This window comes from Myodes glareolus, chromosome X (assembly GCF_982192425.1).
Source record: "Myodes glareolus chromosome X, mMyoGla1.1, whole genome shotgun sequence".
Classification (NCBI taxonomy): Eukaryota; Metazoa; Chordata; class Mammalia; order Rodentia; family Cricetidae; genus Myodes; species Myodes glareolus.
Window position 1 is genome coordinate 10,221,083 of NC_142053.1, and position 11,536 is coordinate 10,232,618.

Consider the following 11,536-nt stretch of genomic DNA (forward strand, 5'->3'; position numbering starts at 1 on the left):
GTGACAACTCAACAAAAGGGTTTGAGAAATCATTGAATCATCATTACCAGGTGGTAGCTATATGATGCTTTGAGTGAAATAAAATTGTAGCTATTTTAGTCTTCTTTCAGCTATTTAGTCTTCTTTCAGGAAAATAATAGATGGGTACCCATATAATTCTGATTAACTACTGTAGTGGTGCAGTGTAAGCTGGCCAGTGTTCCAGATATGAAGGATGCCTTTACTTAGCATTTGCTCTCTTTTGTACAGTGGAGACCCCCAAAAGACTGAAGCTGTATGAATAAAGGTGGTTGGTAAATTTGTTCTAACATTTGAGATAATCCAAGAACACCAATTAAATTGGATACAATGCACCATTCAAAAGGAGACAAAATTGGAAGAGGAATGAAATACCATACATTTTAACTCCATCTTCCTTCACTGCCACCCACCCTCAAGAAATTATTAATATATTTTTTGCCTTGATAGATTTGACTATTCTGTACTTGGCATATTAAATAATTAAAATAATATGTGAGATATATTTTAAAGGCCCACAAAAAGTAAGTCAATATTTCACCCTGTACTACTTAAAAATTTGTGGTCTTATACATTATTATTTAATCCTTAAGATAGCTGTCAATCACTTTTAATAAGATAGGTTATTACTTACAATATATAGTAGAATTCTCAAGTTTTGATATTGAGTGAATCCTGTGGGCAAGACTTGTTTTACTTTTCAGAGAATTTCACTTTTATATTCCCTGCATTAAAACTTTTACCTGCTAGGTTCCAACAGTTTAGCATAATATGCACCAGTAACCAAATATACTCACAAATAACTGTCTTTCATTCTCCTTGATAGTGGGATAAAGCAGTCATAATTCAATCTGCCTTCAGTGCTGAGTTTTGATCTAGTCCTTCTGCCAAACTATCTGTCAACTATAACTTGTCAATCTGAACTTCAGCTATTTGAGACCCTCTGACTTCCCTTATGTAATTTCCTCATTGTTCCTTTCTTCTCAACTATAAAAGAAACCAGAAAGACATACTTACATCTCCTTTAAAGTGGGCCAGTTAAAATGTTCTGATATTGGTTATATCAACATTTTTGGAACTTACAATTAATTCTTATCTGCAACACCATTGTAGATACAGGACTTTCATAGTGCTTTAGTGTTTTTGCTCAATAGTTCAAGGTTGAACTGTGCCATATTGGAAATATTTCATTTGTTTGGGGTCTCTTAGTCCTTAAATAGCTTATTATAGTTTGTATTCTTATTCATTTTGTGACCTTCTTAAAGGGGTAGTTTCTGATTCAAAACACTATTTTGCCATTACAATCCCTTGAAGGGATATGTTTAGCCTCACAGTTATCTGCTTTAATTTGAAAGATAATAGGATGATATGAACAGGACAATGGATTGGAGAAGAAGACAAGGACTGAAGATGAAGAGAACCTTCTTGCCAGTATTAACTTATTCATATTTAAGTGTGTATATAGTTAATATATAGCAAATGTGGCTTTTTCTCTTCACATAAACATTTAATTCATAAGTCTGTCTTTCTAGAGGGTTTGGAATCAACAACAGAGAGCTCCCAAATTTTGTCTTCCAGTTTCATTTGACAATTAAGGAATCAGAGTTTCTTGAATAATGATTAATTACAGAGTGAGATGATGTATCTAGAACATGTTGTGATTATTAAAAACACAGATACATTAAAAAGAAAGGAAAACAACAAAATAACACAAATGTCAGTCTGAAAGAATTACAAATGACCAATGTTGGAATGAATAAAGCAATATAAGTCGAAAATTTTGGATTAAAATTCAATAATTTCAAATTATATTATTTAAATCATAGTGATATACTAAACAATAAATACTGTATAAGTGAATAATAGTGAAAGAACAACTCTGCCTTACAAAATGCTTGCAATGAAGAAATTAAGAGGGAATAAGAAAATGAATACAGGCTTTCTGCCTGGAACCCCTACCGTTCCTTTCTTCCTTTTTCAGGGCTTAAATTCCTCCAACTCAGCCCAGGTGGGCACAGTGGCCTGGATGGGCAGGGAGTGCAAACAGAAGGGAGTCCCTTTGTTCTAAAAGCCTGCCTGCAGCAAGGTAAGACTGGAGGCAGGGAGACTTCTGACCAGCAAGTGGCTCTTATCCCATAGCAGAAGATACAATTGAGGGGTAAGTGTGTTCCTGACTGCCACACAAGTCCAGTAAGGGAACACACAATCTTCCCGCCATCCTTATCTCCCTGGCTACTCCAAAGGGGCAGCTTCCCCCAGCTAAACCCTCTCTCCTCCTACGCCATCCCAGCTTTCTGCCTGGAACCCCTACCTTACCTCTCTCCCTTTTTCGGGGCTTAAATTCCTCCAAATCAGCCTGGGTGGGCACGGCAGCCAGGACAGGCAGTGAGTGCAAACGGGAGGGAGTTCCTTTGTTTTAATAGCCTGCCTGCAGCAAGGTAGTACTGCAGGCAAAGTGATTCCTAGATAGCAAGGGGCACTAATCCGGTAGCAGAAGACCCAGCGGAGGGAAGAGCCATTGGAGAGTATCTGAAGGAAGAGAAGGGCAGGCGCCAAGGCAAGAATTGTCCAACATTCTGAAAAGCAACATGAAAACACCAGATCCCAGCGATCTTACGACAGAAGGACTTGAACACTCTATTCCGGAAGAAGTGGAAAACAGTGTCATTATGAAAGCAATAGAGTCTCTTAAACAGGGTATGAATAACTCACTTAAAGAAATAGAAGAGAAATATAGCAAAAAGATGGAAGAAATGAGTAAAGAAATGGAAGAGAAATATAACAAAAAGTTTGAAGAAATGAGTAAATTCATAAGTGATACCCTGGGAAACCAAGAAAAAACAATCAAACAGGTAATGGAATCAGTTCAAGAATTGAAAACTTCTTGAACTGAAAGAGGCAGTGAAGAAAACACAAACCGAGGGCCGGCTGGATATGGAAAATCTAGGTAAACAAACAGAGACTTCAGGAACAAGCATAACTAATAGAATACAAGAGATAAAAGAATGAATCTCAGATTATGAAGATACCATAGAGAAAATAAATGCTCTGACCAAAGAAAACAGCAAATCCAACAAATTCTCATCACAAAACATTCAGAAAATATGGGACATGATAAAAAAAAAATCTAAGAATAATAGGATTAGAAGAAGGAGAAGAATTGCAGATCAAAGATCCAGAAAATATATTCAACAAAATTATAGAAGAAAACTTTCCCATCCTAAAGAACGATATTCCTATGAGGTTCAAGAAGCATACAGAAAACCAAATAGACTGGATCAGAAAAAAACATCCCCTCGCCATATAATAATCAAAGCACAAAGCATTCAGATTAAAGAAAGGATATTAAGAGCTGCAAAGGAAAAAGGTCAAGTAACTTATAAAGGTAAACCTATCAGACTTACACCAGACTACTCTATGGAAACCATGAAAGCCAGAAGGTCCTGGATAGAGGTACTGCAGAAACTAAGAGACCATGGATGCAAGCCCAGACTACTATACCCAGCCAAGCTATTGTTCACTATCAACGGAGAAAACAAAATATTCCAGGATAAAAACAAATTTAAACAATACATAGCTACTAATCCAGCCTTACAGAGAATATTAGAAGGAAAATCACAACCCAAGGAATCCAACATTCCCAACATTGCCTACAATAACTCAGGCATCTAGCAACCCTTAACAAGCACAACTCAAAGAAGAAAAACACATACACACTACTACCCCCCAAAAAATGACTGGAGTCAAAAACCACTGGTCATTAATATCACTTAATATCAATGGACTCAATTCACCTATAAAGAGGCACAGACTTAGAGATTGGATACGAAAACAGGATCCAACATTCTGCTGTTTACAAGAAACACACCTCAACCACAAAGACAGACACCTACTCAGAGTAAAGGGCTGGGAAAAGGTTTTCCAAGCAAATGGACCTAAGAAACAAGCAGGTGTGGCCATTCTAATATCTAACAAAATCGACTTAAACTAAAATCAATCAGAAGAGATGGAGATGAACATTTCAAACTCATTAAAGGAAAAATTCATCAGGAAGAAGTCTCAATCCTGAATATCTATGCCCCTAATATAAAGGCACCCACATATGTAAAAGAACCTCTTCTAGAACTCAAGGCAGTCATCAAACCATACACACTAATAGTAGGAGACTTCAACACTCCTCTCTCACCAATGGACAGGTCAATTAGAAAGAAACCAAACAGAGAAATAAGAGAATTATTGGAGGTATTGAATCAAATGGACATAACAGACATCTATAGAACACTCCAACCAAATAGGAAAGAATATACCTTCTTCTCTGCAGCTCATGGAACCTTCTCGAAAATTGACCACATACTCGGTAACAAAGCAAACTTCCACAGAGAGAAAAAAAATATTAGTAACCACCTGTGTCTTGTCAGATCACCATGGATTAAAGTTAGAATTCAACAACAACGCTACCCCCAGGAAGCCAACAAACTCATGGAAGTTGAACTGTCAACTATTAAATCACCCCTGGGTCAAGGAAGAAATAAAGAAAGAAGTTAAAGTCTTCCTTGAATTTAATGAAAATAAAGACACAACATACTCAAACCTATGGGATACTATGAAAGCAGTGCTAAGAGGAAAGTTCATTGCACCACGTGCTCAATTAAAGAAAACGGAGAAAGCACACATTGGAGACATAACAGCACACTTGAAAGCACTAGAAAAAAAAAGAAGCTGATTCACCCAGGAGGAGTAGAAGACTGGAAATAATCAAACTGAGGGCTGAAATCAACAAAATAGAAACATAGAAAACAATCCAAAGAATCAATGAAACAAAAAGCTGGTTCTTGGAGAAAATCAACAAGATCGACAAACCCCTATCCAGATTAATCAAACGGCAGAGAGAGAACATGCAAATTAATAAGATCAGAAATGAAAAGGGGGACATAACCACAGACACAGAGGAAATTCAGAGAATCATCAGATCTTACTATGAAAGTTTATATGCCACAAAGTTGGAAAATGTAAAAGAAATGGACATTTTTTTAAATAAGTACCATATACCAAAGTTGAACCAAGACCAGGTGAACAATCTAAATAGACCAGTTAGTCGTGAAGAATTAGAAGCTATTATCAAAAATCTCCCTACCAAACAAAGCTCAGGACCAGATGGTTTCAAAGCAGAATTCTACCAGAACTTCCAGGAAGAGCTAATACCTATACTTTTTAATGTATTCCACAATATAGAAACAAAAGAGTCATTGCCAAACTCCTTTTATGAAGCTACAGTTACCCTGATACCAAAACCACACAAAGACACAACCAAGAAAGAGAATTACAGGCCTATCTCACTCATGAACTTCGACACAAAAATTCTCAATAAAATACTGGCAAATCGAATCCAAAAACACATCAAAGAATTATCCATTATGATCAAGTAGGCTTCATCCCAGAGATGCAGGGCTGGTTCAACATACGCAAATCTATCAATGTAATCCATCATATAAATAAACTGAAAGAAAAAAACAATATGATCATTTCATTGGATGCTGAAAAAGAATTTGATAAAATACAACACCCATTTATGATAAAGGTGTTGGAGAGACTGGGAATACAAGCATCATACCTAAATATAATAAAAGCAATATACAGCAAGCCGACAGCTAACAACAAATTGAATGGAGAGATACTCAAAGCCTTTCCACTAAAATCAGGAACACGACAAGGCTGTCCACTCTCTCCATACCTCTTCAATATAGTGCTTGAAGTTCTAGCAATAGCAATAAGACAACATTAGGAGATCAAGGGGATTCGAATTGGAAAGAATGAAATTAAACTTTCGTTATTTGCAGACAATATGATAGTGTACATAAGCGACCCTAAAAACTCTACCAAAGAACTCCTACAGCTGATAAACACCTTTAGTAACGTGGCAGGATACAATATCAACTCCAAAAAATCAGTGGCCCTCCTATACACAAAGGATAAAGAAGCAGAGAGGGAAATCAGAAAAACATCACCTTTCACGATAGCCACAAATAGCATAAAATATCTTGGGGTTACTCTAACCAAGAAAGTGAAAGACCTATTTGACAAGAACTTTAAGTCTTTGAAGAAAGAAACTGAGGAGGATACCTGAAAATGGAAAGACCTCCCCTGCTCTTGGATTGGGAGAATCAACATAGTAAAAATGGCAATTCTACCAAAAGCAATCTATAGATTCAATGCAATCCCCATCAAAATCCCATCAAACTTCTTCACAGACCTTGAGAGAACAATAATTAAGTTTATATGGCAAAACAAAAAAACCCAGAATAGTCAAAACAATCTTATACAATAAAAGAACTTCTGGAGGCATTACCATCCCTGACTTCAAACTCAATTACAGAGCTACAGTATTGAAAACAGCTTGGTATTGGCATAAGAACAGAGAAGTCGACCTATGGAATCGAATAGAAGACCCGGATACTAACCCACAAATCTATGAACACCTAATTTTCGACACGGGAGCTAAAGGTATACAATGGAAGACGGAAAGCATCTTTAACAAATGGTGCTGGCATAACTGGATGTCAACCTGTAGAAGAATGAAAGTAGATCCATATCTATCACCATGCACAAAATTCAAATCCAAATGGATTAAAGACATCGACAATAATCTGTCCATTTTGAACCTGATAGAAGACAAAATGGGAAGTAGTCTACAATATACAGGCACAGGAGGCCACTTCCTAAGTAGGACCCCAGTAGCACAGACAAAAAGAGAAATAATGAATAAATGGGACCTACTGAAACTGATTAGCTTCTGTAAAGCAAAGGACACTTTCAGTAAGACAAAAAGGCTGCCTTCTGACTGGGAGAAGATCTTCACCAACCCCTCATCAGACAAAGGTCTGATCTCCAAAATATACAAAAAAGTCAAGAAACTAGACACTAAAACTCTAATTAACCCAATTAAATATGGGGTACTGAACTGAACAGAGAATTCACAACAGATGAACTTCGAATGGCCAGAAGACACTTAAGGTCATGCTCAACCTCCTTAGCAATAAGGAAAATGCAAATCAACACCACTTTGAGATACCATCTTATACCTGTCAGAAGAGGTAAAGTCAAAAACACCAATGATGGCCTATGCTGGAGAGGATGCGGAGTGAGGGGAACACTCATCCATTGTTGGTGGGAATGCAAACTTGTGCAGCCACTGTGGAAATCAGTGTGGCGGTTTCTCAGGAAACTGGGAGTCAACCTCCCTCAGGACCCAGCAATTCCACTCTTGGGAATATACCCAAGAGATGCCCTATCATACTACAAAAGTATTTGTTCAACTATGTTCATAGCTACTCTATTTGTAATAGCCAGAACCTGGAAACAACCTAGGTGTCCCTCAAAAGAAGAATACTTAAAGAAGGTGTGGAACATACATTAGTGTTTTACTCAGCGGTAAAAAACAATGACATCTTGAATTTTGCATGCAAATGGATGAAAATAGAAAACGCTTTACTGAGTGAGGTAACCCAGACCCAAAAAGAGGAATATGGTATGTACTCACTCATAAGTGGATTTTAGTCATAGTTAAAGGTCTTTGAGACCATAATTTGTGATCCTAGAGAAGCTAAATAAGAAGGTGAACCTGAAGAAAATCATATAGTTATCCCCCTGGATAGTGGAACTAGGCAAGATTGCCAGGCAAACTCGGGTGTATGGGGGGTGGGGGAGGTAGAAGTAAGGGGAGATGTTCAGGGAGAGGGGAAAGGGGGAGGATTAGGGATGGCTTGTCTGAATGGGAGGGGGGAGGGAGGAAGGATGGTTTTGGGAGAGGGGAGATTTATATCTCAGCTAAGGGAGCCAGTTTAGGGTTTGCAAGAGACTTGATTCTGGAGGGGTTCCCAGTAATAATTAAATAAAAAAAATAAAAAAAATAATAAAATAAAAAAAGTAAAAAAAAATTAAAAAAATAAAGAAAATGCTTTTCTGAGTCAGGTAAGCCAGACCCAAAAAGAGGAATATGGTATATATTTACAAATAAGTGGATTCTAGCCATAATTAAAGGTCTTTGAGCCTATTATTCGTGATGCTAGAGAAGCTGGATAGGAGGGTGAACCTGAAGAAAATTCAGGTAGTTTTCCTCGTGGAGATTGGAAATAGACAAGAGTCCCAGGAAACCTCGGGTGCATGGAGGGGGGGTGGGAGGGTTGTTGGAAGGGGAGAGGGTTAGAGAGAAGGGAGCAGGGGAGGAATGGGGAATGCTTAGGGGACTGGGAGCGGGGGAAGGAGGAAGGATAGATATGGGATCAGGGAAGAATATTTCAACTAAGGGAGTCAGTTTAGGGTTTACTAGAGACTTGATTATAAATGGGATCCCAGGTCCAAGGAGAGATCTCCAGATTGTTCTCTGGACAGAGGAGAGGGTGCCTGAACTGCCCTTGGCCCATAACCATACTGATGAATATTTTGCTTATCACCACAGATCCTTCATATGGCGATGGATGGAGATGGAGACGGAGACCCACATTGGAACACTGGACTTAACTCCCTAGGTCCAAACGAGAAGCAGAAGGAAAGAGAACGTGAGCAAGGAAGGCAAGATCAGAGGGAACCTTCATCTGATGATGGATGGCGATACAGATGGAGACCCACATTGGAGCACCGGACTGAGTCCCCCATGGTTCAAATGAGGAGCAGAAGTAGGAAGAACATGAAAAAGGAAATCAGGTCCGCGAGGGGTGAGATCACCCACTGATACAAGGGGACTGATCTAATGAGATTTCACCAAGGCCAGTTGACTGGGACTGAGCGAGCACGTGATCCAGTCAGATTCTGTGAATGAGGCCAGATTCTCTGAATGTGACTGGCCCCGAGTCTTTCTGAAAAGTCATCAGCAATGACACTGGGACTTGTTTCCTCTGCATATACTGGATGTTTGGGATCCAGTATGTTTGGATGCTCACCTTCCTGGACCTGGAGGGAGGGGGGAGGAGCTTGAACTCCCCACAGGGCGGGAGACTCTGACTGCTCTTGGGAATGGAGAGGGAGCAGGGGAGGGAGTGATTAAAGTGGGAAGTTGTTGGGAGGAGGGGCGGAAATGAAGGCTTTTGTATTTTAATAAACTTTGAGAAAAAAAAGAAAATGAATACAACTATATTAACTAGCAAGTTCGACTATAAAAATTAATTTGCAATCATCTATTTACATAAACCTAAGTATTTTCTCCTAAATTAAATTACTGTTGTAGTCTTTGTGTTCATCCATATATTTTAGAGAGCTTCTTAATGTATGGTTTAATGTTCATGCTATTGTCTACAGGTTGTATTTTATGACACAAATATGAGTGAATGAATAATATCTTTGGAGTAAATAAGTATGGTAAACACCCATTTAACTAAGTTAGTTGATCAAATTTTGTACCATCAATTAAAATGATGTTACAGAAAGAGCTTATCACCATGTGGTATTTATAATCCAAAACTATGACTTCAGTATAATTGAAGGAAAATATAAACTAGGATTCATTCTACAATTATTTGACCAGAATTAGTTAGCAGTTAAAAAGATACAATCTATTCACTTATGAAGCTTAGAGGAACTGTCACAGATTAGAAGGTCTTATGGAAACATTGTAACTAAAAATGAGGAAACTTGGATTGGATCCTGTATCTAAAAGGGATATTAAGTGAAAAACTGATGAAATCTGCATCAGAATGAAGTTGACTGTATTTGTAACCTTTGTCTAGAGTCTCAACTGACCTTGCTATAGTAACTGCATCAAGAAGAATAAATTTTATAGTTTTTAAATTTTATTTTATGGGTCTGACACTTTTGCCTGCATGTATGCCTGTGTACCCCTTGTTTTCCTGGTACCCACAGATATCAGAAGAGGGGGTTTGATTCCCTGGAACTGGAGTTATCAATAGTTGTGGGCATTTATGTGGGTGCTCGGAATGGAAACCCCTTCATATGCAATAACAAGTGCTCTTAACTGCTGAGCCATTTCTCCAGTACAAAGAACAGTAATTACTTAATTTTTGTTGGTACATATATTCCTAGGCCCAGCATACTTGTAGGTTCTTGATAAATATTTAATAAATTCAAGTTTACAGAAAAATAAATAAAACAAAAAGACATATAATAAAACCTCATATAAATTCTAGAAGTTATTTATCATTTATGATCAAAGTAGAAAAATATAAAATTAAGAAGAGATACTTTGAGACCATGAAAAAATATGGACTATGAACATTCATTAAAATTCGGTAATGGATGATTTTAATGATATTGTTACTATTTTACACATTTTATACTTAGATAAACTTATATTGGTGATCTATAATATATTAAAGACATATTTAAACTATACTGAAAGTCATCAAGAATCTATTAAAATTTTAATGCTTTCTATAATAATTGTTGCTACAACTGATAAAATGCAGATGCATATTTATAGACTACAAGTTGTAAATGTATTTAGCATATTATTGTTTATCAGATTTATGACTTAAAATACATTTTTAGGAGGCCGGCCGGCCGGGACGTGGCGGGGCCGGTGAACTTCTGTGCCTCCTCATCCCGGGACGCCGCGGGACACTGGGCGGGTGGCTGGCACCATGAAAATCTGGACTTCCGAGCACGTCTTTGACCACCCATGGGAAACGGTCACCACGGCTGCAATGCAGAAATACCCAAACCCCATGAATCCAAGCGTGGTTGGCGTTGACGTGTTGGACAGACATGTCGATCCCTCTGGAAAGCTGCACAGCCACAGGCTCCTCAGCACAGAGTGGGGCCTGCCTTCCATTGTGAAGTCTCTCATTGGTGCAGCAAGAAGGAAAACATACGTGCAGGAACATTCTGTAGTTGACCCGGTAAAGAAGACCTTGGAGCTCAGGTCCACCAACATCTCATTTACAAATATGGTCTCAGTGGACGAGAGGCTCACATACAAGCCGCACCCCCAGCACCCAGAGAAAACTGTCCTGACCCAGGAAGCCATCATCACCGTGAAAGGGATCAGCCTCAGCAGCTACCTTGAAGGACTTATGGCAAGCACCATATCTCCCAACGCTAACAAAGGCCGACAAGCAATGGAATGGGTGATCCATAAACTGAACGCCAAGATTGAAGAACTGACAGCATCAGCCAGAGGAAGCATAAGGACCCCAATGGCGGCCGCAGCAGCGTTGGTGGAAAAATGACAATGGAAATTGGTGTGCAGCTGCAGGGCCCCAGGACTCTTCAAGCTGACATCATATTTATTTGTTATTTAAAAGAATATAGCTACTTTAGGTAGATTTATTATTATTATTTTAATAAGCTGGGGAAAGGCTGTGACTTTTGATCAGAACCAAAGATGGAGAGGGTCTGAGTCAAAGTGATCGTCTTGAGGTGGAAGGGCTTGAGGGGCTGGCTGGAGTCTTGTGTTCACATGGACAGTTCACAGGCTTGTTTGTTGTTGTTTAAGTGCTTAGAAGAAATTGATGTTGGTCTCGAGTCTCCTTAGGTATAGAATCTTAGCCTTTCAGGTACTGAAGCCCTG

At 38.5% G+C, this 11,536-nt stretch overlaps 1 pseudogene; it reads left to right on the forward strand.

The window, feature by feature from the left end:
- The first annotated feature begins 10,559 nt into the window (after positions 1–10,559).
- On the forward strand, positions 10,560–11,312 carry LOC148117209 (PRELI domain containing protein 3B pseudogene; annotated as a pseudogene).
- The last annotated feature ends 224 nt before the right edge of the window (positions 11,313–11,536 follow it).